Below are 26,858 nucleotides of genomic sequence, written 5' to 3' on the forward strand. Positions count from 1 at the left end.
ATAGTGTTCAATGGGAGTCCGAGAGAACAGAGTCCGTAAGCAAACAAATGCATTGTACTCGTTCGGACTCCCAGAGCACGATTCACTTGGAAAACCCTCCAGATCAGAGTCGTACGGAGGGCTTTTCTAGCAAGATTTTAATCGCCCCCTAATCGTAAAATACAATTTTTTTTCCCTGCACAGTCAAAGTTTGAGTTGATGAATGGTTGCTTCAGGGTAAACTAAGACTCTAAAATCAGTTATGTGTAATTTGTATTTCAAGGTTAACATTAGCTGTTCACGTCTATTTCCCAGCAATATTTTCTTTTTTAATTTCTAGCATGTGTTTCTGAGCATTTCGGCGACATTATTTAATTCTAATAGTTTGTGCACTTCAGTTGTTTTTGTTGGTGTTGGAAGATCCTGCCCCACTTTTCCTGGTAATTGTTCCTGCTTTAAGTTTATTTGTATTGATATGCAAGGCCCAAGTCAGCTTCTCGTCAAGGTTTTACCCAAGCACTCATAATTGCTGACTTTGTCAATTGTTATGGTACTAATAGCCCACAATTGTTGCTTACTGTGTTTCTCAAAACATATTACAGATTTTGAGTGATTGACTATGAGACCATTCACAGGGTTGTATTTGTGAAGTCTTGATAGATTGCTTTGGAGACCTGCCCTGAGTGCAGAAATACAGATAGTACTCGTAAATGTCCTTTGTGAATTCCCCAAGTTGTAAACATAGACGCTTGGTTTCAGGTTAAACCAGACATATAATTTACCTTCTTGAATAAGGCCCTAAGATTTTGATTATGCATTTTTCCTTGCTCTGCAATTTTTAATGGAATTCTCCATTCTGGCATATGATTTTATTGTTTATGGATGTTAAGTTACCATTGTTTATTTTTATTCGCAGAAGGAGTTAATCATGGTTAACAAATAATATAATTTCCTTCGGCTTGTGAGCACTTTCTTGTTTGTGGACAATTTCATAGGTGTTGCATAAATGAAAATAACAATAGTGCTTTAAACTAGTCAATTGTTGCTTTTGAATTTCCTGCATTAAATCTTCATTTGGCTGGCCTGCCTTTCTCAGTCCTTCCTTTCAGTGATCTGAAATCCAACTCATCTAGGCAGTTGAGTGTTTGTCTATCGATTGTCTTTGGATTTTTCTTATTGTTTAGTGTCGTAGGCAGGTGAATATTGCACACAACATTGGTTAGATCTTGTGACAATTAGCCATACGTGGCTTGAAATAGCAAGTGTTGAATGAAATCTCCTCTCAGAATTATAGGTGAGTTGCCATTGTTTTCAATGGTTTAATAAAGATTGTCACCCATTATTCAATATTGCAACTTATTCATTATTAACAAGGGGGAAATATATACATTTACAGTGAAAAAATGTATTTTTATTTCTGACCGAGCTAATAAAATGTTTTTGAATTAGACTTTGGTTTGGGGATTGTAGCTTTCATTTGAAGACTGTTGTTAACTAGGGTGATTAAACCGCCGCTAGGTCTGCCAGATTTGCTGTTACTAGCCAGCAATATGTAACTAAATTGTTATTAATTTTTAAACTATGCCTCTTGATTCTAGTAATGTTTCAGGAGCATATTAGGAATGTGTTACAATCTCTTATGCTTGAGTGATGTTTGTTAGGAATCATGTTGAGACTCTGTGGTCATTCTTCTTGATTGGCCAGATGCTATTGGCGTAAGAAAATTATGGTCCCCTGTCACAAGCCAATTTGCACTAATTGTCAAATTTTCCAGAACATTTTAATTTTCTGGTCCTTTATAATAACTGCTCATATTCAATGGGATCTAAGGAGGTTCTGGTATTAGACCAGTACCTTATAATATATATGTAGGCATTTTGGATTTTCAACCTGTTTGTAATTCTCTATGTGTCTAAGTCGCTTTGTCTAGCCAAGAGTTTTGAGGCAGTGATTCGTGCTACCCAAATTGCTTGTGTAATGTTACCATCCACATGATTGAGCTGCATGAACTTTTATTAAAGATCTATAATTGATGTCCTGAAATCCAGGAAAATACCCAATTTGGCTTAATATATTTTGCTGGTGTGAAATGTTGTTTTTTTCCCTCTGACGTATAAGTTGGATGTAAGTCCTGTTTTGTGATTTCTATGTTGCCACCTAGTTGTACAGAAGTACTCTTACAATTATCCTGTATTCTCAATAGTGGCATGCTTGCATGCAAGGTAACAAGATTGTTCTCAAACAATAGGAGCCGATTTGTTTTGAGTAGAACTATTATGCTTGGTTTGTTGGGGGTTTTTGTTTGGTCTGCCTCCTCGATCTCATTTGACAAGAGAACGTCTTTGCGAATGTGCAATGATGATATTTGTAATTTGGTTTGAATAAAGTTCTCAATAAAAATGCTAGACTTTCTGCAATACTTTTTGCGATGACAGGAGTTAGTGTTATTGAATCTTCCATGTTAAGTGCTTGTGTGTTTGCCTCAGCTGAGTTTGCTAAGATATTTGACTCTTTTGCAACAATTTGGCTATAAGTCAATCAAGTCAGTTCTGGTTCAGAAGGCGTAATGTGAATGACAGTGGTTGGTGTTTGATTAAATCTATTTTTTGTTATGTTGGTTCCACCATCATTATCATCCTCAGTAATCGCTTACATATCATACAGGGTTGTAACAATTTGTTTATTAACTCGTTTGCACTGAACAGTTTGGTTTGCCTTTGTAAATTTAAACTACATTTTGGTTTTCTAGAGGGATTATTGGTTGTAGTTGTTAGATCTTGCGCTGTTTCTTTCACTGTGACATTTTTGCTCAATTTCTGTAGTATTTCTTGCTACGATAAAGCCTAAATTCTTTCAGTGTTGTATTATTTATCTTATTGTGTGGTTCATTGGTGTTTATATTGTTATTTATAGTTGGAGGCTCTAGGGTTCCGTCAAGAGGTGAGTTAAAGGTCTCTGTTTACTGAGTTCCCTCAATGACCACAAATGAAGACATTGTGGTAATTGAATGCACAGCATGTCTTGGATCAGGTGTGATTATAGTTGTTCATGTTTTTTACTGACCAACTGATGAGGACTAAAGAACGTGCAGTCGTTTTGAGGGTTAATGATTTTTCCAGGCAGTATTTGAATTAAGTTGATAATCTCATCCATACTAGATAAACTTGAAATGTTGGACTTGTATTGTTTTAACATTGTTTCATTGGTTGCAAACTGCTTAGTGTTAGTCTATACTGATAAAATGTCTGTATGCTCTATAATAGAGACACTTGTTTAGACAGCAGGTAAGATTGATTAATTAGAGTGTTCAATGAGTTAGTATTGAACTAATAGTACCCACAGCTCTTAGGACTGGATATACAGGAGGCGTTGTGTCTTCAGATGATTCGGTTTGGATTAGACCAGAAACATTGATTGCAAGGGCTAGTTTTATGATTGAAACATACTTGCGTACCTGAGTTTCAAAGTAGTAGACTGTAGGATATACTATCTACAATTTCAAATTCATTTTAAAAGACATAGCCAAAAACAACTATTGATACGCAGCCATACAACTCCTAAAACCTTGTCAATCAAATGGCATTAAATTCTGATGCTTTTATCCTTTTTTAACAACACATATGTTTATTTTTAAATACATACTTATAATGCTTGTAAGTATCATCATTGAATGTTCAATAATTGTGTTATAAGCTATTACGATCAAGGCTAAAAGCATGATTAACAATTCTGGTCACACACCCTTTATATGATAATTATATATCAGAAGCAGAAATTCATTAATGTGGTATACTTCTATCTTCATTTCCACAGTGCATTGCATCAAATCTTAAATTTTTTAATTTCTTTAAAAAGTTGGTCTTGTAATTACTATAAAATAAACATCATCAAAGTCTGGAATTGATTGATAAAATGAGTTCACACCTAAATTCATCAGTTTAATTTGAACAGGATGTAAATCATTATACATTGTTGGTACACCATATTGAGGAAGAGTCACTAGATGAATGTGTGTCAATAAAACGGTGTTATTCTGAGTGATTTATTATTTCGTAAGATTTTGTATCTATTGTTGGGCATATTTAAGCAGTGTTAATTAATCAAATCTGGTCCATTTCTTTCGCTCTATGGAGAATGAGAAATCTTAGAGAACCTCAGATTTCAAAAATGAAATTAGTCCTGAGGATGGTCTCAAGTACTAAACACTTTAGAGACCGAAACATTGACACAGTTCCACTACTTTTCTGTAATTTACTAACCATTAAAACAAATTCTACTGCCTATAAAAATGTTCTTCTGATACATTTTTGAGAGCAGAGTTGACATTTATTTCTCTCACATGTGATTATTCTAACAACATGGACATAAGTGTGTCTGATTGCTTTTACTGTACCCCTACTATGTATGTTATTCTGTAATATACATAGAGTAAATGGATTAGCATTCGTTTTTTATGCCTGTTTTTCATTCATTTTGATCCCCATTATTGATTTTGTTTATTCCATTCAATTGATTTGTTTATTAGTTTTAATACGGTTCAACATTTGATTGTGTTTAATTCTTATGATTTCATTCAATGTGTCCTATATCACAGAAGCCTAAATGTCTGCACAAATAATAGTTTGTTTTATGAATTACCCCCTTGCGGACCATTGACTTCAGTTGATTCTGTTACCTAAGCTCCCAATCTCCCAAGGGAGTAATTGGGTTACCCTTCAGTTGACACCTTAGGAGCATCTTTGAAAGTGTTACAAGAAGGGTTGCTACAAAAATGAATAATAGTGGAAAGACATTTTTAACCATGTGTTAGATACTTGCTTCAGAGGGTACAGCATGATTGTGATAATTGACGGGGGGGGAGTCACAGGAATTGTTCGGTTGAAAACTTGCTGATGTTAAGGTTTAGAAATGTTCACATAAACAATAAACAAATATGGCATTCCTGAAGACGTCTGTGTAGCCACAAAATTCCTTTATTGTTTGCAATATTTGTAGCAGAGCTTTAGGGTGCTATTTTTTTACCTAAAAGATTATTTTCTTCCTAACCAAATGTGCTGCCAACCAGTAATAGATATAAATTGTTAGAATTTAGTGCTTCAACTATTTCTGCAGTTTCTGTGTGCTATACATAACAGATGTTAATGTTATCCAGTTTGATGGTATTTAATTTACTGACCTAATTAGGGAGCTAAGTGGGTCTAACCAGAGTTCCACCTTCAGACTTCCATTTCACAGTAGACATCTTTGTGTTTCCCTCTTATTGAACGTGAAACATTATTATAATTATTCTAACTCTTAAAGAGTTGGGCCCACATGCATCAAAGCCAAAACAGGTCGCTAACGGGCTGATTCTCAGAATCTGCCCCTTTGCAACTGGTATTTTTGCATTTGGGATGCATTATCCCAAATGCAAAAAGCGCAATTTAAGGAATCACTAATTTGCGATTTTTTAAATTGCAATTGCATTTAAGGCATCCCAAATTGAGATTCCTTAGTAAAGAAATTAGCGATTTCGCTAATAGCGGGTGCAAATTAGCATGAAGTTGAACTTCATGATAATTTGCTAAAACTTTGAAAAATTCACTTTTGTGCATTTTTCAATTTCATGTTGCACACACACATGCTCTTGGTGTTGTCTGTCGTAGGTGTGGTAAGGTGCGTACAGATTTCATAAAACATTTTGCAAATTTGAGAATTACTTTCTTACCCATTACTGGAGATGCATATAATAAGTACGGAATTAATTTTGTTTGTAATGCTTTGAGTGATGGGCTAATTGCATTCCCTCCAAACATTTTCATGAATCTCGAGATTCATTTAGCAATAGCTGTTGATTTGGCAACAGCCACGGGCATGTGTGCACCTTAGGGCATGTGTGTCTGCAACATATGTGCACAGATCAACTTCAGGGGTGCAACAGGGTGTCATTTTCTGCTGGTACTTGCAAATTGCTCATGCAATCTCCAATTCATTCTTATGGGCCTAGAGGCCTATGGTAAGGAATGGGACGGCATTCCTTAATTGCAACTCGCAATTTGCGAGTCGCAATTAAGGAATGTGTAGGAATCGCTATTTTTATAGCGATTCCTACATGCATAGGCTTTTGCGATTCCTTAATTGCGATTCCTTAATAATCACAATTAAGGAATCGCAAAAGCCTACGTTGAGACATGTGCCAGTTGGTTGCTAAATGACATGACCATAGAAGCTTCTTTGGAAAAGGTGACAGTCAAAATTTGAAATTGTATTTTATGGTATTGAAGACTTTATATAGTGCTTCATTCACCAAAAAAAGCCAGGAAGCTCCAATGTGCATCAATTCCTGCATGACTTTTGGGAATGTATGGTTGAAAAGATGCTGGCTGTAGTATGTGCAAGGTTCTGGATGAGATGTAACGGCGTGCTTTAAACATGGCGTGGTGTTTGTGGTCATGCACCTAAGCATGTGGTGTTGGAGACTAAATGCATTTGTACATACATAGTTGTCATGCAGTAATGAACAGACTTTCTTTTTTAAAATATTTTTATTAAGAATTTCTGGTGCGTTACAAAGAGTAAAAAAGGAACATATACAATTCATTATTCATAACACTCGATGTCAATCTATGTCCAAGATTTTAAAAAGAGATATACAGTTGCAGGTTCAGCACAATTAGAATATTAATCACAGGATAAAGTGATGTTGATAATAAAAACGAGACTCTACAGGTAATAAGATTTTAAACATGGAAGGCTATATCAAAAGTTTTTTAAAAAATTACAATCTTTGCTTCCTCCATTCTGTAAGTGGAGCCCAGATGCGGCTTCCCAGCTCCCGCATTTTTTTTCCCGTCTGTTCGTAGAGGCATGCCTCTATATTATGTATACCCAATAGTCTGTTAAGCAACATTTGAAATGAAGGAGCTGGGGTATCTTTCCAGCCTGAAGAGATTAAAATCCGCAGTACCGCTACTGATATAAAAACTAGGGCTTCCTCATCTTTCTCGAGCCGTAGCTTCTCATCTATACCCAGTAACATCAGAGTTGCGGATAGATCGATCTTATGACCTAGCAGCCCCTCCAAAAATTTTTCAATCTCGTCCCTTATTGGAGATAGTGCGTTACAATGGGAGAACATATGTAATAGGTCTGCTTGTCCCTCATTGCATCTGGGACAGCAATCGTCCTCCCTGACCCCCCAAGAAAATAATTTTGCCGGTGTATAATATAAATTAAATAATGTTTTATAGTGCTGGGCTCTCAGATTTGAAGACCGGAAGATTTTTTTGTTCTAAATCTACATCAGGGTTGGACAATTTGTTTGCCAGAGCAGATTCAGTCTTCTCCAGATCATCTTGGATTACCATCAGGAGAAGATTATAGATTATTTTTATTGTCTTACATCCTTTGGCTAATGTGTCTAACAAGGGAAAGTTAGCCGAATGTGCCAGTTTGGGCCTTAATGCTTTCAAAATACATTCAATTGGGGCATATAAAAGCCAATGGGAAGATGGAATAGAAAACTTACATTGCAGAGCATCAAATCTCACTATTTCCTGGCCTTCCATGATATCACCTATAGTCTTGATACCTAGCCCTTTCCAGACCTGAAGGTTACCTTCTACGCACAAATGAGAGAAAAGGCTAGAATTGCAAAAGGGTAGAAATACATTGACCTTAGGAACATTAAAAAACTTCAAAACAGTCTTCCATATACTCCATGCCGCTTCCAGGATCTTTAGCTGTGCCCTCTTATAGTACCTACGATCAACTTCGCATAATAATAGGCCTAATGCCTTCCTCCCCAGCAAGAGCTCGAAGATAGAAGGGGGGCTCTGAGTTTCTGTACCTAGAGAGTCCATCTCAGGCTGAAACAGGATTACCATTTGTGTAAGAAGACATGTCCAATGATATAATCTTAGGTTTGGTAAGGCCAACCCCCCCCTTTCCATAGAAAGTGACATATAATTAGTGGAACACCTGATCTTGCCGTATTGCCAGATAAATCGTATAAATACAGATTCCAATTTCTTCATAAGTTCTCTTCAATGTACAAGGGTATGGCCCGGAACAAATATAAAACTTTAGGAAACATTGTAATCTTCACTGCGTTTACTCTCCTGATCAATGAAAGATGAAGCACATCTATCCGTTTCAACTCTATTTCCATTGATTTAATGAGAGGGAGATAGTTTTCATCCAATATTTTTTCGATTGAGGCATTTATTCTGACCCCTAAATATACTGCAGCATTGACATATCTGGGGTTGGATTTAACAATATTTTTTGTGCAGATTACCTGAGTTTTGGCTTCGTTCAATAAATAGCCTGAACGACTACCAAAAGCCTTGGCCAATTCAGCAAGAGTTGGCATCGCCTGCTGAGGATCGGTAGTGATGACAGCCAGATCATCAGCGTATGCCAAGATTTTATTTATGTGCCCATTTAATGCTACCGGGCTAATCCTTGGGCACCTTAAAAGTTTTTGTATAAACGGGTCGATATAGAGAGAAAAGAGGATCGGGGAGCAGGGACACCCCTGACGTGTACCTCTCTGAATGGCAATCTTATCTGATCTTTTACCCATGACAACCACCCTAGCCTCGGGTTCTCTATACATGGCTTTGAGGGCACAGATAATTTTATCCCCAAAGCCTCTACCTGCCAAAATGGACCAAAGAAACTTCCATACCACCCTGTCATAGGCTTTTTCTGCGTCGAGCAGGATCAAGGCCATCTCCCTCCCCGTAGCAGCATGAGCATCGAACAGAGCAATTGCTCTCCTTATATGGTCCGTCGTGTCACGACCAGGGACGAACCCATGTTGCCACGGGGAAACGAGTCCACCTATGATACTGCCCAACCTCTTAGCCCAGATCTTGGAATACAATTTTGTATCCGAATTTACCAACAAGATAGGGCGGTAGGATCCCGGCTTCTCCTTAGGTTTCCCTTTTTTATGAAAGATTACAATATTGGTCTCTCTCCAAGAATCTGGAATCTCTCCTGAGTACGCTATACCATTGAATAAATCCACAAATAATGGGGTAATAACGGTTTCAAGACAGTTGTAAACCTCCAGGGGAATCCCATCGGGGCCCGCAGCTTTAACCGAGGCCAACTCCTGTAGTGCAGCAATAACCTCACCACTGGTAATATCTCTATCCAGTTCTATTCTTGCTGAATCATCTAATTGAGGGCCATTATCCCACCTCTCCTCCTCCTGTACTCCATCCCTATCTTCCTACTGATATAACTTTTGGTAATAGTTCTTGAACACCTGTAAGATTTCTTTAGTCTCGGTAAATTCTTTGCCATTTTCTTCTATTCTGACAATTGTATTTTTTGCTTTTTCCTGTCTGATCCTTAGCGTTAATACTCTACCTGCCTGTTCGCCAGTTTCGTAACGTCTGGCTTTGGATGTTTGGTATTCTGCCGTAACCTTCTGTGTTACCACCCTCTGGAGCTCGACTTTAACACTTATCATCTTCATTTGACACTCGCTTCCAGCTACCCCCGAGCTATATCTTTAATATGCTGTTCTTCTGCCTCAGTTAAGTTCGCCATTAATCTCACCACCTCCTCTCTATCCTCTCTTCTCAATCTAGCCGAACAGCTTATGGATTCGCCCTTTAAGGCCGCCTTAAATGCTTCCCATACCCCATTCCATGAGGTACTATATCTGTTGGCAGCGAAAAATTCATCTGCCCATTTGGTAAGGTGCTCCACAAATCTCTTATCTCCCAGTAGCTTCCTTTCAAAGGTCCAGCTGGTCCTTTTCCTGACTAATTTATCCGATTCATAGGTTAAAATCAATGGATTGTGGTCTGAAATTAGTCTGGGAAGTTTTATTATCCCGACCTTGTTTACTTCAGGAGAAGAGTTGAGGAAGTAGTCCAGTTTTGTATACTTTTTATAGGGATTTTAAAAGTGTGTTACCCCTGGATAGTGTGTTTTTTTAACCGCCCAAACATCCCTCAATCCATGAGAGCTAATAAGAGCCTTTACTGCCCTAAAAACTCTTGGTTTCTGACCTACATATGGTACACTATTATCCCAATCTGCTGAGATATTGAAGTCACCACAGATTATTATGGGGGTTAACCAGCCAGCTAATTCTATTTCTAAAAAATAGTAGATTTCGGGATCATCCCTATTTGAGCCGTAGACTGCACATAAAGTGAAGCCCATTTCCAGCTCGACAATTACCCATCTACCCAGACTATCTGTCTTCGCCCTTTTCATCCCTCCCAAAGATGTACGTGCCAGGATTGCGACCCCCCTGATCGTCGAGGATTGTATAGAACAGGCCAGTAGCTCAAAACCACCAAGGAACATTAAGTTCCTCTTGGCCCATGGGAGGTGAGTCTCTTGGAGGGTGAGAATGTCAATATTGTTGTATTTCACAAAATGAGCTAATCTTTGACGTTTCCTCTAGTCATTCAGCCCCCAATGTTAAGCGAGCATATTCTAATGTTCGCAATCCTGACAAACTGATTGACCAACTGCATTACCCTGAACCTTGATCATACTGTTCTTCAATAACTTTCTGAATTGTATAAAAGAAAAAAACAACATCTTACAAAACGCACCATTTTTCTGAATTTCTCCCCAACCCCACCCAACCCTCCCTTGCACTCCAACCGCTCCAACCCACCCCCCATTCCCCGAGGACCCCCTTAACCCCCTCCCAGAAACCCACTCCGTGAAGCGCTCAGACCTAGTCTGTGCACGTGATGGTCTTGCAGTGTGAGCAGTGAGGCCTAAAACTGAAAATAAAACCTAAGGATTCCTGAATGGCCCTACAAACCAGTAATCATAGTAAATCTTTCACAGCCAAATAGACCCTCCCCCCAGTTCTCGGCCTATGTCAGCAAGCTTTCCAGTTTGAGAGACATTAAACCCAACCTTCACTGTGCATTGAGTCTCTTATCCGACAGAGTCTAAATACTCCTTTGCTTTTATTTCTGAAGAGAAATATAATGTCCTCCCTTCATGGATTACTTTTAGCTGGGCCGGGTTTATCCGATAGGCTTGAATCTTTTTGCCCTGGAAAGCCTTTATCATTTCCCTAAGGCGCCACCTTCGCTCTACAGTTGAGTGGCAGTAATCCGGACGGACGAAGAAAGATACGCCCTCACTACTTCTCCTGGCTTTGGGTCTGGCCTTTTTCACGATTGCCTGCCTTAAAATGAAATTACCAAGGAATATTAGAAATGCTCTAGGTTTGTCCCCTTCCTTGGCATTCCTTCGTATTTTTAAGCGTGTACGTTGTACTCTCTGCAGCTCGGTGGACCAGTTCCAGCTAGAGAGCTCAGGGAATGCTTTCTCGAAGAGCTTGACTATATATGCCCTTATGTCAGAACCCTCGATCCCCTCCGGGATTCCCAGGACCCTTAAATTGTTTCGCCGTTGCCTGTTTTCCATCTCCTCGAGCTTCCATTGAAGATCTATCACCTGAGCACAGTGGGCATCGACCTTACTAGTAGCTGCAGCCGTCTCGGCCTCGGTTGACACCACTTTCTCTTCCAGGTTGGAGACCCTGTCCCCGATGTTAGAACAGGCTTTAGATAGTTTCCTGACCACCCCCTGCATTTTTCTCATGGCGGCCTGAGATTCCGATTGTCTTGCTACGTTTCCTCTCCATGGGCCAGAATCTCCTGATGGATTGTCTCCAAAAGCGATATATGGGTAAGTTCCTCACGGGGGCTTCCCTGCAGAGGCATGACCGAAGAATGATCCCAGCTCAGCTCTTGTTGTTGTTGTGGATGGGCTTGGGGCTTCATAATCACCTGAGTTTTAATCGCAGTGGCAGGTAGATCCAGTTCTGGGTCACTCTCTGTATCTGGATAAGAGCTATGTTCCCCCTCTTCCTCTTCTTCCTTCGACCAACCGGCGCCGTCTGAGGCAGAATAAAAAGCTTTGCTTGGAACTTTCTCCTTTTCATTACCACCCCCACCCGTAGCTTGATCCACTTCTCTCCGGGTATCACTCTGAGTATCACTCTGGATATCCGTATACTCTGTGTTTTCTGTGGCCCCCTGCTTTACCAATTCTACCATATGCCCTTTACTGGGAGTCTGCAAGGGAATCTGTTCATCACCTGCCGGTACTTGAGTTACTGGGCACAGAGAGGAAGTCTCAGCTCCTTTTTCCAGACTTGAGGCTGTTTCACCTTGAGATATCACAACTGCTACAGCCTGCTGTTTCTCGCTGATCCCCCGCGTAACCTCGATCAGAAGCGGGGCAGGATTAAGGGACAATTCATTAAGCCCATTAGTCTGAGTCTGATTCTCCCTAGATGCTTCGCCCGCATCTTTCATCTCTTTAACCTCTTTCCCCTCCTTCTCCTTACCCACTTTGGCAAACATGTCCGCAATTGAGGCTGCCGCCTGACGAGTCCTCCCTGCAGCTTGTTGCCTCTTTTTAATCTGCTCCGCCGGGGTGAAAGACCTTGCCGTGTCTCCTCACTCTCTTCAGTCTCCTCCCGGGCGGCTTTTTTCTTTGAGTGGGCTGCCTTCGATGCAGCATTTGTTTTGGGAGTCATTGTCTCTTTCCCTTTCCGAGACTCTCTCCCCCTGCTGCTTCTACGGGCTATGATCGGAGCACCCCAGCGTCCACCCGCCTCTCCAATATTTCCTCGCTGCTCCGCTCTACTCCGCCAGCTCCGAGCGCGACTCCGCCCACTGCCTCTCGCGGTACGTCCGTGGCCGGGATTGAAGACCACCAATGTCGATAGCAGCACCCGCAATAGTTGCCTGGCAGATCCTCGACAGGTAAGAGCTGTCAGCATGCCGGTTGTTTAGTAAAAGGAGTGTACCCTTCGATTACGATATCGGGAGGTTTCTTTGCCGTGAAAGGTTACATCTCCTGTGGGCTCCCTCACGACCTCACTGCCCTGCTGCAACGGCCACGACTACGCGGCCGCCATCTTGCTTCCTAATGAACAGACTTTCATTGATATGTAGTGTAATTACCTTGACCAATATGCGTAATCATCTTGCACTATATTGATTCACCCAAACACTCCTTATATGTTTTATTATATTAAGATTTCTGCTGAGCCTTCCTTCCTCTCTGGTCTGTGCTTCCCATGCTATCCACCATTATTTTATTATTTCTGTCTCTCTTAAGCATTTGATATCTTGAGTGAAAATAAGGAGTTGATCCTAGTCAAATTAAATATTTCTTTTTTATTTAATGAATAATGCATTACTTTTTTGAGTTTGATGCTTGATTATTTTTAAACAAAGTGTTACATTTCGCCTGCTACCAGTAATTTAACATTTTCTTTCTGCACATTTCTTGTAACTGATATTTAACATCCCACAAGCAAAGGATTTATTCAAGCATACTTTATACTTTACAAATTAGCAGACTTTATAGGGCTCTGAACCATTTAGATGTAAATAACAATTGTAGACTAATTTACAAATATAATATTGATTGCTGAGTTTTATTTTGTTGTAGGAATTTATAACTAGAAGAGGGAATTCTTATGGCTCATGGTAGTACCGCCACTGCCGTAAAGAACCTATGAAAGCTCTGTGTTCGAAAAAAGTAAATATGGCTAAAGGACCAAATCACATCCAAGTGGCTATATAAAGGTTTCCCTGAATCATGCCACGAGAAATAACCCTTGGTGTGCAGCAAACTGAAGGATTGGTCCTTATTTGAACAAGCTTAACTTAGATCGTCAAGATGTATAAGTAGGTCTGAAGGATAAAAGCGTGTGTTAAGAATGGCATACTTCACGGATGCAGAGGTCTATATTTATTATTAGCTCCTGCTCTTCAAACTGTTGTGTGGTCAGCGGTGCTAAAGATAGGCCCCCAGGTCGTGGTTAAAAACACCTTTAGATGTTGCATTCCTGAGCAAGACAGTAGGACTTTGGCATTGGTACTGCTACCATCAGATGCCATTAAAAGGTCATCACATTTTCTAGAAGAACTGATTTGTATCCCCAATGTGGCTAGAATCCAGTTTGGAAATGATTTAGACAATCCCTGATTTATGAATAATCCTTCAACTCTATAGGCAGATTAACCTTCAACAATTTAGTAGAAACAGACAGAAAAGAAATTTACTGAAAGTTAAAATTTCCCAGGTATTCAAATATTTTTCTTACTCATATTTAGAAGCCAACATATGCTCAATAGAATGAATGAGCAAGCATTGGGAAGGGAGCCTAAATCCAATACCTCTAAACAAAAGCACAGATATTCATCATTCAGAATGATGTTATAAAAAGAAGTAGTACCTTTGCAATCATAATAAAAACAGGCTTCATAAAGAAGTCACTCAATGAATGTTGTAATTTTCTTCTCATCAGGCAGCGAAAAGCCCTTCATATAAAGCTGTGTCTCTATTGTGACAATAGTATTCTTTAGAATATCATTAGAAAACTACACATCATTTGGCTGCTGTAGTTCTGCCTTATACAGTTTAAGTTATGACTGATAATGCAAGCAGGCAGGCGGATCATAAATTACCCACGAGGGTAATAAATTAACCCCCCTCTTTTGCATTCAACTGTGGACCAGCTTGGGACAAAAGCATTTTAGCTTGAGGGTAATCCAGGTTGACAAAAAGTCCTGTTTGCTAATGTATTTCATTTATGTATACTATTGTCCATGTGTAGCATGCCAATGGGTGCCACCTCAGAGTTATTTGAGGGAAAATATTTGTTAGGACAGTTATGTGAGGTAGAAAAAGGAAGAGTCTTTTTCTGAATGAGAACTTTCATGTTCAGCCTGGCCCAATTTAGTAGTAGTAAAATACTTTATTGTATTATTCATTTGATTACAATCAGAAATGCATACATTTAAAAGATGAATTGATTTCAATAGTTAAAACTTACTATAAAAGGTCATACACACTTCATAATACAGCATTTACACTAGATCACATCATGGTTTCCGTTCATTGTCTCTCTGTCTAACACTGTATCACTGTATTCTTCAAATCAAGTTATTTCATTTGCCGAGTTAAAGTGCTAATGTGCTGTTTGATAAAATGTATCCATCCGATTTGTCATAAGGGGCTCTAAACGTGCTTTTCCTGTTGGAAATACAATTTATAGTCCTTTACCTACAAGAGTTACCCAAGCTTTTTAGGCCATAAACTAATCTGCAGTTTCAATAAATAAATAATTTCCAGTTATAAAAGCTGTCTAAGCTTTATAGGCATGATCTAAAAACATTACCATCCTTTTTATTGCACTGTCCTCTTTGAGCCTGAAACAGTATTGAATGGCCTCTGCAGTTGTTCTTATTTTAGCATTATTAAACAAAGGGCGAAAATATATCCTCCGCATGGGCAGTAGCTTAGGGTAGATTTATTAAATGTTCAGGTGTTTCTTGAAAAGTTCCACGAAGTCGACATGCTTGTTTACCTTTAAGTGCCTGGTTCCATTTCCCTTCAAATTCCCTGATCGGTCTGTAAAATTGCCTAAATCTTAGAAATTTCCTTTTTATATAACTAGGTGGATTCCATTCTAAATATTCTTGACCCTGTACCATATGTGTGTCAATTACTAAGTTCATATGTTTATATTTTCCAGTTTGTAAAATATCCAAATTCCACTGCTTTGTAGTTAATGTATTGCGTATTCGATTTTTCCGCACAGCGGCTAAACTTTGGAATGCTCTCCCACTGGAGCTTGTGACCTTCTTCTTTTTAGAATGCAATTAAAAATATGGCTGTTTCCTAAGATCTAGCATTGGGTCACACATCTTGATTCTTCGCTATATTCTACTGTGAGTTGCTAGCACCAGGATGCCTGCCAGGTGACAGTGTGCTCTATAAATGAAATAAATAAATAATCCCGCCATTCACCCCATCTCCTGTATATCGAGCAGACTATAAGATCCCAATTCCATCTTTATACTGTTCTAAATCTCTGACTTTGCCACTCCATAGCTCTTCAAATATTAGATGTTTCAATGTGAATAGATCAGCCATGGCACAATCAATAATGTAGTTCATACAACTTCTCTTATGCAAAAGTTCTAGTGATTTTACACCAAATTCCAATCTTATGATGCAATGATGGGCTGTCTGTCATAGGTGTGGTAAGGTGTGTACAGATTTTATAAAACATTTTGCAAATTTGAGAATTACTTTCTTACCCATTACTGGAGATGCCTATAATAAGTACGAAATTAATTTTGTTTGTAATGCTTTGAGTGATGGGCTAATTGCATTCCCTCCAAACATTTTCATGAATCTCGAGATCCATTTAGCAATAGCTATTGATTTGGCATTTTTACTGACCGAATGGCTAGACAATGATAACTTATTATCAAAGAATAATCCAATATAGTTATATTGTTCCACTACCTCAATTAAAGTTTCACCAAGTTTCCTTTTTTTTGGTTTTATACACTGTCCAAACATCACAGTTTTCATCTTGGACTTATTGGCTATCAGTCCATTTACTATATTGTAGGTATATAGTTGGTTCAGTTGGTACTGGAGTCCTTTCGAAGTTAGAGACAAGATTACTATGTCATCTGCATTTGCTAATTTTGGTGCCATACCCATATCAGAACTTAACGCCATATCTATGTTAGCATTATAGAAAGAAAATAACAATAATGTGAGGACACAATCTTGCCTGAGACCATTTATGGTGTCAATTTTTGGCAATAGTGTATTGTAGTGTGCAAATTTCACCTGTAGCCATTTCCAAATGCAGGCTGATAATACAATTCTGAAGATTCGGATCAACTTCCCATGTTGTTTGATTGCTCCACAACCTTTCTCGGTTTAACTTGTCAAACGCTGTGGAATAATCCACAAAACAGGCAAAAATCATTATTTTCTGCACACTTGCTTTTTTTCCTAACAGAGCCGATAAAATGGTGTTATCAACAGTTGAACACCCTGAGCAAAATCTGGTTTGTGTTATTGGTATTAGAGACTTTTCCTCAGCCCACGCCCTTAATTTGTTTTGAAGGCGTTTTGCAAACAGTGTACCTTTGAAATCCAACAATGCTATTAATCTATAACTAGATGGATTAGCTTTAGGACGTCATTTGTATATTGGATGGGCAATCGCTCCTTTCCAGGAAGATGGTATCCTTCCATGCTTGATTACAGCTGTTTTAGCAACAAACTCCAAAAGGTTATGTTTAACTTGATCAAGTCTAAAAGATACCATTTGGTCCTGCTGCCTTGGATGTGCGCTACTCGTTATTATTCTACTATTTCTTCTTACATTATATCTGCAAATGTTCCATTAACTTTTGGCAATGAATATTTATGGGTAACAATTGATTTATATAAAACTTTAATATGAGTTTTCCACTTATTGCTCGGGATAAATAGATCGTCTGGCTGCTTATACGAATTTGTACCATGTCCCACCGGGGACCAGTATGCTCGATCATTCCTGGCTAATATAGCATGATGTAATTTTTCATAGGCATTGTTCACACTATCTCACTTTATTTCTTGAACTCTTTCTCTATGTTTTGTATTCTCAGAATAAGCTCATTAGATTTCGGAAGTTTTAAAATATGTCACATCATCTTGCGCAAGGTTCTCTTAGATTCAATCAATTCTAAAGTCTTGTGTGCAATTATAATATTCGGCCGCAATTCCTGTAAGCTCACCACAAGGCTAGAGAATATAATTTTTAATATAACTTGCTAAGCATCTAACCAGCCGTCCCGGTTTTTAGTAGTATAATATCTTTTTCGGTACTCAATGATATGATTCCTTCAAGATTAGATGCCGTCTCTTTTAACGTATTATTCCAAACAAGTTTTTTTCCCATTCACAGCGGTGAATCTGCCACTATTGGCCAGTGCATGGGTCTCCCAATAGTGATGCTTGATGTTGATGACCAATCTTTGAGGATCGTGATCACTCTCGGATCTTAGTATGATAGCATACTTTTTACACAGATGAAAATAGGAATAATGCACAAATGTAAAGTCGATAATGGAGGACACTGTCGGCCTGCAATAAGTTGAGGAGGCCGGTTGATCTTCTACTAGTCTTCCATTAAGAATTCTATGTTGTCCTGAGTCTGTCAATAAATCATATGTGCACTTAGTTAAGGTGCAGATCTTTTTTGGCATATTCTTTGGAGAAAATGTAACTTGTGGAATATTATAACTCATGTCTGGTACTTTGCTACTTGAAGGTTTGCTCTCCAGAGGCAGTAAAGTTTGGTTAAAATCTCCAGTTATAATTACCAACATTTGTTCATACTCTACCATTATTTGCTCCAGTTCGTCTATTGCTGTCCTGTATCTGCACTTATTTTTCACAAATTGGGGAGGAAAGTATATGTTGATAACCATCACTTCATAGAGTTTTGATGTATGAAAAGAGTTGGCAATATATATTTCAATGATGTTTTTATTTTTTTTGCTTCTCATGCATAATTTAGTACTTATTGATATTGTCAAATCGCCACTTGATCTTCCGAAGGCATTCTATTTTGCTTTAATTTCATGTGTTGTGTAGTTTTGAATGGTTAAATTTGCTGATTGCCAGATTTTCTGTAAACATATTACACATTCATCTTGTAGGAAGCTCATATTATTTTCTCCTACCTCTTTTAGTTGTTGCTCAAAGCCAGCTATGTTTCTCGATAAAATGGCCCAATTTAGGAAAAATCACATAAGTAGATTATTCAAATGTTTGCCTCAGACAGAAATGATAATAGTAGATAATTGTAGAAGTAATACTAGCATAATCTAATGACAATAAAGAATCCACACTTAGATGATAAGACCAGAATGCTGGGAGTAAACACTCAATACAGTATATTCCCTGTAATATGAGTGGAGGCCAATACTATTTAGGAAGCACCGAAAATATCTAAGTTCCCTACCATATCTTGTACTAGGGAGGCTAAAGGTAAAACAACCCATAAATTAAATTGACTGGCAGTAACCTGATTGCAGGATAGTGCTAAACAATACACCATGCACTTGTTCATTCAACTGAGAAGGAAAACAGTCAGAATTATCTATGGAATGACACACAATGACATAAGAAATAGGGAAACAAGGGTCACCAAGCATTTTCATCAAAAAGAATTCAAAGAGTAGCAATAGTGACAGCGGCCAAAACTTTAGTAAGTAATACAGTCATACTCCAAATAATGTTGATTAATGACCCATCAAAGAAATTCAATAATACGGGGCTGGTCGCAGTTGTGTGAGGGTTCCCTCATAACATCTCAGAAATAATACAGATATCCAAACCCATGTTTGACAAAGAACAAGCACTATAGACCATGACTTTCAATAGGGAAAAGCTGCAGGTGCCTTTCAGCCCAGCCTTTGCAGTGGCAACTGTTAAAAAGGGGCAACTGTCAGTTGCATTAACAAAAAAAAGCCAAGTTTTGTGTGTTTGATGTAATTCCCTAAGTGGTCAAGAGCATGAACAAACATGAAGCCTTGTTCTCTGTGCCTCAGGATCCAAGATATACCACACTGATGAGGTTTAAAAAGGCTGAATCTGGTCTGGGGTTGTTAATTCTCCCTTTCTGGAGGGAGCCTTATCTGAACTTTTACCATCAGTGGCAGGGTCAATACTGATTCACATATGGTGGGCCTCTGTCTAAAGTGGTGCAATGGGTGAAAAATGATGGGTTGGAATGCTACCCTAAGCAATTGGCAGTGGTTAGACTATTTGAGGGCATTCCTCCCATCATCTTTTGTGTGTTTGAATTGTGAGAGCCTCTCACCCAGTGAAAAATGTATTAAGGAGAAATTCCCCCACCAAGATGTCACAATTATAACTAACAATATGCTTTCTGGTCCTGTACTCAAGGTCTATCTAATTGTCAGAGTGTCAGTGCCAGGCACTGGTTTGTCTTTGATGAATCCAAAAGTGCTTACCTCAGATACTCCATTGGTGTACTGTTTGTATTTGCCGCTGCTGCCATTAAATTAGTGTTCAAAGGACAAACTGTATGAATGAATGGGCAGGACTGATAAGAGGTCCAGTTTCATGTTACACAGGAAGTAAAGAATTTCCAAGGGTGAAACAGAGTGGGAAAAATGTGCAGATTATCGGACTTCATCTCCCCACTTGCCATTGACTCCGGTGGACACCTCCACCTCGGAGACTTCAATTTGTACCAAAAAGACCTGTCCAACCTGCACTCCTCAAAAGACTTAGAACCCTTGGACTTACCCAACACATCTCACCCTCTCATCCATGCCCCATGACACATCCTGGATCCTGTTAACTTCTCCTTCAACAGCATTATGATCAATTCACCCACCCTCCCATCAAATGGACCACTCACACCATTGTCAACTTCTCAAATGACATTCTCTGCCACAAATGAACCACCACGATAGACCCAGACCGCTGACAATGGAACAATAGTGATGCTACCACCAGCAAATCCGGGAAACCATGAGGAAGGCCTAGCCAAACGTATCAATAACAGCTAAAACAGTAGTAAAGAAATGTTTGCAGTCATCAAGAAGGTCACTGCACTAGAAACAACTGCCTGCAACATCACCCCAACCCAAAAACTGTACCACTGCCTCTCTGACTTTTTCTACTGCAAGATCTCAACCATATACAGCAACTTCGACCCACAACTGAATCCGGCCAACCTTGAATTAGGTCAGACGAAGGCAACACCCTGACCACATGGAACACTATAACTGCGGAGGAAACCACAGTAATTGTCAAGGCCATCCATTCTGGGGCACATTCAGACTGCTTCCCCTAGCACACCTTCAACAAAGGCTCAACCCCTATCTTGAAGCCCCATCCTCAATATCTCCATCAATACAGCCACCTTCCCAAGAGCCTTTAAGCATGCAGCTGTCAATGCCCTCCTGAAAAAGGGATCACAGACATAATATTGTGGTAAACAATATTGTTGAAAAAAATATTGTGTCAAAAATATCATTTATCAAAATATCATGCTACTATACATATAATGGTAAGTACAAAAATAACGGAATAACATATTGTTGACACTAACATCATCCAAAAATAGATAAAAATATATAGATTAAGTAGTAAATGTTAAATATTTTAATATACAAATGTATTATAATCTACATTTAATATATTAGTATATGCTTATATAAAAAAAAAACATGTTTATATATATATGTATATATATATATATATATATATATATATGTTTTTAATTTCATATATATACATACAGTGTAACAGAATTAATAAACATATGTATTGTACATTATAGTAATTTTTGTTCATATCAAAAAGAATTACTATGAATAGAATTAGTATATAACTAAAAATATGCTTTACATTCTATAATTGTTTTCAAATATTTAAAATGTATGAATCTGAAAAAATATTTGAATATATATATATATAGTAATACATTTAAAATATGAAGAAAATTAAACAATGAAAAAGAAATATTTTTAATAATTATGTTACAGCATATATATATATATCAAGCTCCAGTTGCCCCTTCGGCAGGAACGCATACACACACTGATCGGAGATAAGTCCTTTATTGGTCAAAATTTCTCTTAGTGTGCAGAAAGCTTCATACAGCAGGAGTCGTCAATTCAGCCTGACGCGTTTCGAAGCTGGAATGCTTCTTTCTCAAAGGCTCGACATCAAGTGCTTTACGCTGACACACCTCCTTTATTCATGATAATACCACGTCTTCATTTTAGCAAAGATTTCTGGGTCCTGTAGTGTGCCATAACATCAAACCCTGTATGGGTGCTTTTTACCCGCTGCATCTCGTGCATTTCAAGTCCACAGATGGACCTCCGCACACGAGGTCAATTTCGATCCATAATCAGTGTTCCATGTACGAAGCAAGGTTGGATACCAGCCCCGTGGTGCCCGCACTTCACGGGACGGTGCGCTCCTCGCGGCAAGGACTGCAGCGTAAAATATCAAGCTCCAGTTGCCCCATCGGCAGGAACACACGCACACACTGATCAGAGATAAGTCCTTTATTTGTCAAAATTGCTCTCAGTGTGCAGAACGCTTCATACAGCAGGAATCGTCGATTCAGCCTGACACGTTTCGAAGCTGGAATGCTTCTTTATCAAAGGTTCGACATCAAGTGCTTTACGCTGACACACCTAAGATACATGGCAATTGTGGCCTGATTGCATATAATACTCATGGTCTACAACACAACCATTTTCCTTGGTCTCCTATGGTCAGGGGGACAACAAAACATCGCATTTATTCAGAACAGAAACAGAAATATACTACTACCAGCAGCATTGTATAAGGCGACTACAGAAGCCCACGCTCCAATTAGAAAACCTGAAGTGATCCCTATAAAGGATCGTCAATATTATCCCAGGGGCGATTTCACATACCCTCTGGTTCTGGCAGGCAAAATGTATGTCTTGATAAAGGTGATCATAATAAGGAGTTCTCGCCGAAACGCGTCGACGCAACCTAAAGCGTATAATTCAAGTCTCATCATAATAGATACGCTGATTTAGTAGTGATACTACTCTGGTGATATTAGAGCGGAGAAAGAATATACAAACCTGTATCCAACAAATGTATGTTGTAACTGTTCTGTCTGCTTGTAATTGTGCAGGTCGCAATTATATGTATTGTCTCAATTTTATCTTGTTTTAGTTCAGGGATTTAGTTTAGTTATCCCTATTGATTGTTTTTTTAATATATTCAAATAAATGAATTTTTAACTTTTCCATATTTTGTCGTATGTATTTGTTAAGTCATAAGGTACGTTATTTTATACCTGTCTTTATCTGTGCCTTTAGGGAACCCTTTTTCTTACCCAAATCAGTTTATTGACATTCGTAGAGGAATGTTTCATAACAGAGTAGTTTTAAATTTATTTAAAAATCTTAAGAAATACAATAGGAAAACAGCTTTTTACAAGAAAAAGAAAAGAATATAAAAGTTTGTTGATCAGGCTTTTGTGAAGTGAAGAGAAAGCTGTATATTTTAGTAATCAATAGAGTTCGTAAACTAGATATGGCAATCAATGATTTGAAATCAAAATGTAAGTGGAAAAGAGTAATTAATCAGACTCATTTTTGTGATGTTTTTTCGGGAGAATGGAAGCATAGTTCTAGTTGTGAGGCATTTTTTAATGAAGAGAGTTACTTTCAAGATAATGTTTTGGTGCATGCAGTTGACACCAGTGGTCGAGCATATGTGGTGAAGGACGGTTGTCCAGTTGAAAAAGAAAAAATTGTGCCTAGAAATGCAGATGAGGTGTTAGCTGATGAAGTTTTAGGGCGATGTCCTAAGGCTCCTGTGTATACTTGGAATTGTAGTAGTATTTGTAGTGTGCAACAGGATTCTATTAATTTGTTTTGCAATTTCTTACGTACATATAGGAAGAAAGGTCTAAAACAAAAGTTTAAGATATTGCAAGATTTAGATCCTTGCAGAGTGAGGGAAAAAACAGGTTTTCATGGTCATTCACTGGCTTGTCTTTCTAGAAAAGTATGTCAGAGTACTTTTCACCATTTTAGGATGTTAGGAGTGCATCAAACTAAATGGAGGAAAATAGTGAGAATGTTGTATTATGCAAAAAGTCCACCACTTAAGCTAAACAGTTAAATAGTGCTCTTTTGCATGGATCTGAATTAGATGTGAAGAAGATTTGTAAAGAAATATAGTTTTGTTACTTTAGTGAAAAAGATGACACTGCTGAAAATGATACAGTAATAGAAAGTAATGTGGAAGAGAATGTACAGATTGTAAGTACTCAAAATTTGGATCATGAAATTACAAAGTTTATTGTCATTTCAAGTGAAAGGCCAAATATTTCTTGTGGGTGTTGTCGACGAACTCATTATAAGAATCAGACTCTGTTAGTTGATTTATATGTTAAAAGTGAAATGGAAAATAATAATGAATGGAAGGATTTTGCGACTTATTTGTTGGTTGAGAATTGTTTTGATTTGGGTTCTGATCTATGTATTTGTAAATATTGTTATATTAAATTAAATGAAAACAGAATGCCTGCTAGAGCTGTACATAATAATCTTGAGTTGGTAAAGATTCTGTCTGAATTGATGCGTTTAAATACCTATGAGTGTATTCTGATTCAATGTGTGCATCCTTTTCAGGCTATTGTTCGCATGGAGCCTATGACAGGGAAATATCCTCCTTCAGATGTACAGAGAGGGTTAAAGAGAAGAGTTGTTTATTTGCCTCTAGATTTAAAGAAAAATATTGACACCATTGGCGTAGAAAAAGTGGAAGAGGAACCTCAAGTTATTCTAGTGAATGGCGTTCCTACAAAGAGTAAGAAAATCTGGCAAGAATTAGTAGATGTTAGGAAAGTCAAAAAGGCAACGTTGTATTTAGTAAAAAACAATTAGTACTACAAAAATGTATATGTAGGAGAAGAGGAAACAACTGTAGAAGAGGACAGTGATTCAGCAGCTGGACAGTTCAAAAAAGTAGATGTGTCTAGAAGTGAACAGATTTATGAGCATTATAGTGTTCATCCTCTGCATTCCAAAGAAGTAATGGGGAATGCTATTGAGTTGTTCCAAATGAAAGAAGCCAAAGGAAGTCCCATAAGTGTATGGGAAGAAAGCTTGGAAGCTCGTTCTTTTCCTCAGTTGTTTCCACCAGGTCAAGGTGGAAGATATGATGACCGACCTGTTCAAATTCCTGCGTCGGAATACCGGACTTTAAGATTATATGCAGAAGATCCAAGATTTCGTCAATGCATTCCATATTTGTTTCATCTTCTGTTTGAGAGTGACTTCTCTGGACTGTCTTATGCTGTGAACCATATACTGAAATCTGGAGTACATCTTCAAAATATTTCGGCAAAGGACTTTATGGATAAAGTCCAAGTGGAAGATAGTATTTTAGAATCTCAGCTAATCAATCTCATGGCATGTCAGCGCGGTACGAATGAGTATTGGTACCGTCGTCATGGGGAATTGAAATGTATGCTAAGAAACTTAGGAACTCCTACATGGTTCCTCACTCTTAGCTGTGCTGAGTATGCCTGGGAAGACTTACTTGAATTTTTTCGAGGGGCAAATGGAAACATAGAAAATATAGAATTCAAGACACCTCTAGAACTGTGCTCTTTGGATCCAGTTAATGTTTGTAGGTATTTTAATCATCGATTTGAAGCTATGATGTCTTTCATCACAAACAAAAAATATCCTCCACTTGGAGAGGTTTTGGATTTCTTTTATTTATTTATTTTATTTATTTATTTGATTTGTATAGCGCGTTATAGCCACCGGGGCCTCTAAGCGCTGGTTGTCCAAATTAACTAGTAGGGCTGAGCATATTACTTGATCTTAGAGTGCGCTTAGTGACTGCTCCATGCTTGTTTGAATAACACAGTTTTTAGCTTTTTCCTAAAAGTTAACAAATTGCGTTCCTTCCTAAGATCTGGGGTCAATTTATTCCACAGAGCCGGGAGTGTTTTAGAGAAAGCACGTCCCCCTACCGTGGCTAGTTTAAATCGGGGTTGGGATAGGAGAGTAGCATCCGAAGAGCGTAGAGTCCTGCTCGGTGTGTAGAGAGAAATTCTGGACTTAAGGTACGTTGGTGCATTCCCGTACAGCGTCTTATGCACTATACACAGTCCCTTGAAAACTACTCTCTGCCGAATTGGGAGCCAATGAAGCTCCTGCATCAGCGGGGATGAGTGGGTCATCCTAGGTTTCTTGTAGATCAACCTGGCCGCATCGTTCATAACCCCCTGTAGCTTATCCAGCAGCCGCTGGGGTAACCCTATGTACAGGGAGTTTCCATAGTCCAGTCTGGCCAAGATTGTAGCTGAAACCACCTGTTTCAGGGTGGAGAACGAAAGCAGCGCCGATATTTTTCTCAGTTGCCGCATTAAACCAATGCAGGTTCCTACTACAGTCGTGACCTGTTTTTCCATGGATAGTTTCCCATCCAGGTACAGACCCAAACTTTTGACTGCTACCGCTGGTTTCGGTGGTGCACCCAGCTCTACCGGCCAGAAACTCTCGTTCCAGGGGTTGCCCGTGATGGAAATGGGCAACACTTCCGTCTTATCCGGGTTAATTTTTAGGGAGTTTTTAGACATCCAATTAACCGTGGCTTTAAGTATGTCCTGTAGCCTGGTAGACGCTCCTGGACCTTCCTCTAGCCGGATGATAATCTGGGTGTCATCAGCGTAGTTATAGACTAGGCAGTCCATCCTGTTCAGGAGTGCAATCAAAGGCTGCAAATAGATGTTAAAGAGTAGGGGCGACAAAGCAGAACCCTGTGGGACCCCGCAGGTAATAGGCGCGGAGGTGGAAAGCAGGTCCCCCAGTTGGACTCTTTGTGTCCTGCCCTGCAGGAATGATGTAAGCCATGCCAGGGCTGTACCTCTGATACCAAAAGACCTCAACCGCGACAAAAGTTGTTCATGACACACGGTGTCAAACGCCGCGGAGAGATCTAATAGTACCAGGGCACTAGGTGTTTTTAATATCTTTTGGAGAAAGGAGTATCAAGCAAGAGGTGCTCCTCACAGACATATGCTGCTATGGATCAAAGATGCTCCCAAATTTGGAACAGATTCGGATGACACAGTGATGAGTTTCATTGAACAATATTCAACATGTGTTGTTCCAAAAAGTACAGAAGAAGACAATTTACGACGTCAAGTCTTACGCTTTCAAACCCATCGCTGTGGAAAGTACTGTCGTCGAAAGTTCAAATCCAAGGAGAAGTTCTAGACAAAATGTTGTTTTGGATTTCCACGGCCAGTAATATCTAAAGGAAGAGTGAACAATTTTATGACTTCACTGCGACATACTGTGACAGGAAAATCACCGAAAAATACGTACAACTTGAAAAGAAATGAAGAGTCCAAATACATAAATGACTACAACCCAGTTATTTTGTCCATCTGGAATGCTAACATGGATATTCAATATGTTGCTGACAACTCTATTGCTGTGGCTCGATATGTA

Source organism: Lissotriton vulgaris, chromosome 6 (genome assembly GCF_964263255.1).
Source record: "Lissotriton vulgaris chromosome 6, aLisVul1.2, whole genome shotgun sequence".
NCBI lineage: Eukaryota > Metazoa > Chordata > Amphibia > Caudata > Salamandridae > Lissotriton > Lissotriton vulgaris.